Source organism: Echinops telfairi, unplaced genomic scaffold, assembly GCF_000313985.2.
Source record: "Echinops telfairi isolate 266 unplaced genomic scaffold, ASM31398v2 ScPeMD7_7458;HRSCAF=8496, whole genome shotgun sequence".
NCBI lineage: Eukaryota > Metazoa > Chordata > Mammalia > Afrosoricida > Tenrecidae > Echinops > Echinops telfairi.
The window spans coordinates 4084773-4090710 of NW_022111358.1; the positions used below are offsets into that span (position 1 = coordinate 4084773).

The window sequence follows — 5938 nt, forward strand, 5'->3', positions numbered from 1 at the left end:
GTCCGTGGACAGTCCGGGAAGGACATTCCGGGAGCCTCCTTCCACCTCTCAACCCGAGGGAGGCGGGCAGCTAGCTGCGCCCCCCCACCCCCAACCCCCATCTCAATATCCAAACGGAAGCGCCCGTCTGGGGTGGCAGGAGGGCTGTGGCAGAGGCCCAGAGGGTTTAGGAGGTGAGGGCGAGTGTGGTTTGTTCATCTTAGTGCCACCCCCGCGTCTTGCACCTGCTGCTCGCTTGGTCTGCGCGCCTGCGGCCCGGGGTGGCAGAAGCCAGGGGCAGAGAGCTGGGCAGATGTGCCGGGCGACTGGAACGAATAAGGGGGTGGACCCCCTCGAACTCCCTCCCCCTGGTGCTCCCTGCAGGGCCTGATGCTCAGGGTGATCAGAGCCTGGGCACCTTCCCTGGTGACAGGGACAGCTGGACCGCGCCACCTCGCTGCCTCCCCGATGAGGCAGGCCTGCTTGGGAAGGTGGGCTTGGCCCCGCCGAGAAGGCCTAGGCCCAGACCACTCCCAGCCCCCTCGGCAGCCTCTGGCCAAGGAAGACCACATTCCCAGGATCAGACTGACTTCCTGGCTGGCCTCCTGGCTGTATGCTGAGGGGTCTCCCTTCCCAGCAGAGCCAGGTTCTGGCTTGTGGGAAGCCCAGGGGCCTCTTGAGGAAGTGAGGGGCGGTGACCTAAGAGACTACTCCTCTGGTGGTGGTGGGCTTGGGGAAGGAAGCTCTGACCGTCCATTCTCTCTGTCTCCCTGGGAACCTCTGAACGCCAGGACTGTAGACATTATGAAGGGTGAGGCTGTGGCATATGTTCATCACTTCAGCCGCCCCTCGGACAGGCCCAGGACCCCAACAGACCAAGTTCCACAGGTTTCTGGTGGTGAGGAGTGGTTATGACTTCGTGGCCTCTTTTGGGGTATATGTCTGGTTTGGAGATCCCCAGAGGAGCTATCTGGTTGGGGCCCATTGGCCCTCTTGATAAAAATCTGTAAGACACACCACCACCACCACCACCACCACCACCCAAGCCACTGGCAGGTCTGGGATGGAAGGACTGTCAGGGAAAGCTAGCCTTGTGTTTGTCCTGGGGTGTGCATGATGTGGGGTGCCCAGGAGAGCGGTGGCGGGGACCTCAATGAGCCACCTGTCAGGGGAGACAGGATTTTAGAGTTGCCTTTTGGTTTCCAGCATACTCTGTGACCCGTAGCTAGACTAAATCCCTCTGGGCCTCAGTTTCCTCAACCGTGAGGCAAAGACATTTGGTTAGAAATGGTTCTAGAGGACCCTCTCATCTCCCCAAATCTCTGAGTAAGATGAATGGACACACACAGCCTCGGTAATGGGTCCCAACCCATCAAAGGTTGTGAAGATGGTTCCGGATGGGCACCCTTGCATTCTGTGACCCATAAGGTTGCCCCAAGCTGGAGCCAGCTGGCCGGCACCCAACACCAACCCATCCCCGAGCCTGTGGTCCTAACCCTGGGGCAGCGGGCAGCACCAGCAAGGCCGCTGTCCCTTCTTCACTGTGTTTACATACTTGCCAGGAGTCCTAGCAGTCCACCTACCCCGTTGTTCATTCGTGAGGCCTTGGGGTGCCCAGGGAGATGGGGAGGGATTGTGCATGTCTGGTGTGTTGGGGTGCCTGGCTTCTGTCCTCAGTCCTACCTAACAGATATTTTCAGCCCCGAAGAGCTCCTTTCCCCCTGACCCAAAGTACAGGTCAGGAAGAGGCAAGTAGTGAGCAAATGAGGATGGTGAGGTGGGCAGCATACTGGCAAGGTCTTACCACTCCACCCTGCCACCTTGTATGGTGTCTGGCACCTAGCAGGTGCTCCCCAAGTGTTTGGAAGCCTCTCAGGACCCTGGCTGGTGGCTCAGGGCTATCCCATACTCCCGCCTTACGACACTGGCCCTGACAGGGGCATTCTCCAGCTACCAGAGCCACCAGGGAGCAGTTGAGAACATCCAGCAGTCTGGAGGCCAGGCTCTGCTTGCACCTCTTAACCAGGGTCAGAGACTCCTCAGCAGTCCAGCCTGGGACCTCCCTCGGATCCCAGGCACACAGGGGACCAGCGGGGATTCATGGTGAGGCAGCTCAATGTGGGATGGCTGCTGCCATGCCAGGTGCTGCCTGTGTCCCTGCCTGCCCTTGGGAGGCCACGAGAGGTGCCAGGGCTGAGAAGCATCACCGTCCCCTCTCCTCTGCCCACTCTGCCACCCAGCTCCCACAGAGCTCTCCCAGGCCTCCTCCTGACCCTTGGGCCCACTCTCAACCTTCCCAGAGTTGTCTCCACATTTCCTCTGGCAGCGCTGGACCCAGACAAGAGTATGCCCATTCTGCGGGCACTTCGGGTGAGCACGGCTGGTGCTCCTGTTAGGGGACAACCGGCAGGCTTGCTTATCTCTAAATAGCACGGATTGAGGAACAGGGTGAACGGGGGTCTTCTGTCTTGTTATGAGATAATAGATACTTGGGACAGCACCTGCATTTCATTTGTTCAGCCTGATGAAGGTTTACCTGGGTAGCCACCCCTTTAGTCAATACAGTATCTCTGTTCCTGGTGTCTCCCTCCCTCACCCCACTGACCTCAAGTCACCATTGCTCTGATTTCTGCACGTGGGTTACTGCTGCCCGCTGGAGATGGGAGGCTTCTCCTTGTTTAGTGAGGATCTGGGCCAGGGCTCACTGAGAAACGGAGAGAGGCTGAGCCGCCTTTTTGATGCAGCTCTAGAGGCCCCTCACTAATGGCTTTTCTCTGTGTCTATCTGGGACTGTCAGGTGGAGGGGGGCATGAATTAACCTCAGGCCTCTGCAGTGTTGACATGGGTTCACATGATCCCATGATGCCTCTTGCCACCTCCCCGCACACACCAGCCCTCTACCCTGACTGGAGGCAGAAGCCCAGGGGAAGGGTGGACAGGAAACAGGGAGTCACAGGCTCCCTGGGCCCTACCTTCCCTGTGGCTTCCACCCCGGTTGGTCGTTGAGCCGCTGAAAGTACAACTGCCATTGCTATTCAGAACCCCTTCCTGCCCCCTCTGCATGGCAGCTGGTGTGGGTGGGAAGGCCTGGTGGCTTTAGGGGGTACCTCCCAGGGTTAAAAGGAGCCCTGGTGGTGTAGTGGTTATATGTTGGGCTGCAAACCTCAAGGTCAGTGGTTCTAAACCACCAGCCCCTCTGCAGGAGGAAGAAGACAGGGCCTTCTACTCCTGTAAACAGTCAGCAGTCATGGAAACTCAGTTCTCCTCTGTCCTGTAGGACTGGATGGCAGTGAGTGTTTTGTGTGACTCTCTCACCCACATCGTGTCCAGAACTGAGCTGGCCTCTGTGTAGTCCAGACCAAGTCAGTGTCCCCTGCCCGCCTTCCTTTTTCTGACCATGATCCCCTCCCACAGCCATTGTAGAGAAGAGGGAAGGTCCCTTCCCCGACTGAGGGAGAGTGACCAGCAAAGCCTTGCCTGGTGTCCCTTGGTCACTGCCACACCCAAGGGATCACCAGGTCTGGTCTGTTCCTGGCTTGAGGCTCTTCCAACACTGGCCCCAGGGTAGGTGACCAACTCTTCCAGACCCCGCTTTTCTGCTGGGGCCACAGCTGCGGGTGGAGGCCTCAGGATGGCCCGGTTATGATCCCGGCCTGGGCGGCTCCCAACTCACAGGAAACCCCACCATTTCAACAAGAGGAATTTGGGCTGCGTCATCCCCGGCTTCCTGCCTAGGCAGTTGGAGATGGCTGGCAGGCAGACCCCTGACCCAGTGGGGTGTGGGGTGGGGGAGGGGAGCTCGCCATGCTTAGGGCAGCTCAGTGGTTGGGCACAGTGTTCCCGAGAGCACCCCCTTCTGGCAAAGATGAGGGTCCTGGAATCAGCCCCCCAGGGAGTCTAGGAGGGTCACCTCCCCACTTCAGCGCAGCCCATTAGGGGAGATTCTCCACCCCATCCCAGTAGCCCCTACTGGTCCCAAACCCTTCCTCAGCTTCATCTGGGATCACCTGTTCTCTCCGGTAGCCCGAGCCTTCATCCAGGGTGGGGGTGGGTGCCTGGCTGTGGGTGCAGCTCCAGCTGTGCTCCTGGCTCAAGAGTCTCCTCACTGCTCTCCCGGCAACTTTGGTGCAAGTCCTGTGGGGTAAAGGATCTGAGGACCATATTCCGGTGGGAGCCTCGACCTCCCCTGGGGGGGCATTACTTCTAGATTCCCTGAGTGGTCACAGTGTAGGGCAGAGAGCCAACTTCCCCCCACCCCCACCCCCCAAGGACAGGGCTTCCTGAGCTGGGGTGGGGGGCCTGGGGAACGCAGAGTGTCCTGGGAGACTGGCTCCCTGCCCCCACTCCCCAGCACACAATGACTGCTTTCTCCCGTGACCTTTCTGCAGCCAGAGTGCGATGCAGCTGTCTCCTCCCCACTCCCGGAGGGCTCGGGTTGGGTGGCATGTCCCCTGCCCCAAAGAAGAACCCTCGGGTCCCCACCCCTTCCTGGCCTCCCCTTCTTGTTTCAAAGTTCACTTCTCCTCAAGAGGGTGGAGGGTGGCTTTCTGGGCCACCCTTGTGGGGCTGCCCCGTCACTGGGGCAGGAGGACACCAAGAAGGGTGGACAAACCATGGTCCCTACCATTGAAGTGCCTAGTCCACAGCCCAGCAGCCCCACTCATTCGCTGTGTAACCCTAAGAAAGCCACACACCCTCTCTGAGCCTCATCTAGACAGGAGGGAGGGCATTTTCTTACCTTGCCTGGCAGTTGTCGAAGCATCATGGTGAGTGCACCCAGCTCGTGGTATGTGCCAAGTAAATGCTGGCCCTCCACTCCCTTCATCCTCCTGCAGGGGGACTTCCGCTCACCCTATCAGCGATGGAGGCAGGAGACCCAGGAGGGAGGGTTTCCTTGCATGCCAAGGACACAGGGCAGAAGCTTGGGAGGGAGTGACATGGGCCAGTGTTTCCCATTGAAGCTTTGGTGTGGGAGAGGTGTGGTCTGGGGCCAGCCTGGGTCACCAGGTGGAGTGCCCAGGTTGTCAGGGGTCTCTGACCTGCCCTCATGGAATCTGCCTCCCTGGGGAGAGGGTTGTGGGGCTAGCAAGACAAGGAGCCGTGGGCCCTGGGAACAACCTCCAGAGGGACAAGGATGTGTAGGAAAGGGCACAGCTCTGTCAGCCCCCTGCTGTGTGCCCCGGAGACCCCTACAGATTATGGACTTGCGCCCTGTGGGGCAGTTCTACTCTGTCCTCTGAAGTCACTGCAGATCAAGAAAACACCCCCTGGCCACTGGGCTTTGTTTGTTTGCTTGTTTATCCAACTGGGGCGGCACAAATGGTTTGCTCTCAATGACTAACTGTAACTGACAAACCCGCCGGGGAGTACTGTGGAGGAAAGGCCTGGCTTTCTGCATCTGCCGAGCCCAGGAAACCCGCTGGAGCCAGGTCCACTCCTCCACGCAGACATGCAGCCTGTATGCAGCACGGCTTGCTGGGTGGCGCCCGTTTAGCTTGGGGAGCCCGTGTGTAAGAGTCCTTGGGTGCTGAGATCAGGTGCAGGGCTCCGCCGCTCACAGAACAGTGGGAGGTTTGAGTCCAGCCTGAGACGCCTTAGCGGACAGGCGTCAGGCTCGGTTTCTGCAGCGTCGGCCATTGAAAACTCTGGAGGAAGGCTCCTGACCCAAAGGAGGGAAACGCGAAGCAGGGTTTCAGAGTCTCGGGGACTCCCAACACCTGGAGCCATGGGGGCTGGATGAAACTATTACCCTGAGACAGCCTTTCAAACCCCAGCCCAGAATATCCCCAGGAGTGTCTTCTTAAAACCAAACAGTCGCTTAGCTTAACTAGCTGTTTGGGGTTTTCTTGAAAAAGGAAAGCCTGCCTTGAGCAGTGTGCTCTTTTAAGAAGATCCGCTTGGGATCATGGTGACACCAGCCACAGGAAAGACTCGATAGGGACCTTAGGGAGCAGCAAGC

General features: G+C 58.9%; 1 protein-coding gene across 1 annotated transcript in view; it reads left to right on the plus strand.

Annotated features, from left to right (window-relative positions):
• GIT1 (GIT ArfGAP 1) overlaps nucleotides 1-5938 on the plus strand; it is a 23569-nt gene that overhangs the window by 8239 nt on the left and 9392 nt on the right. The gene's annotated exons all lie outside the window — the stretch shown is intronic.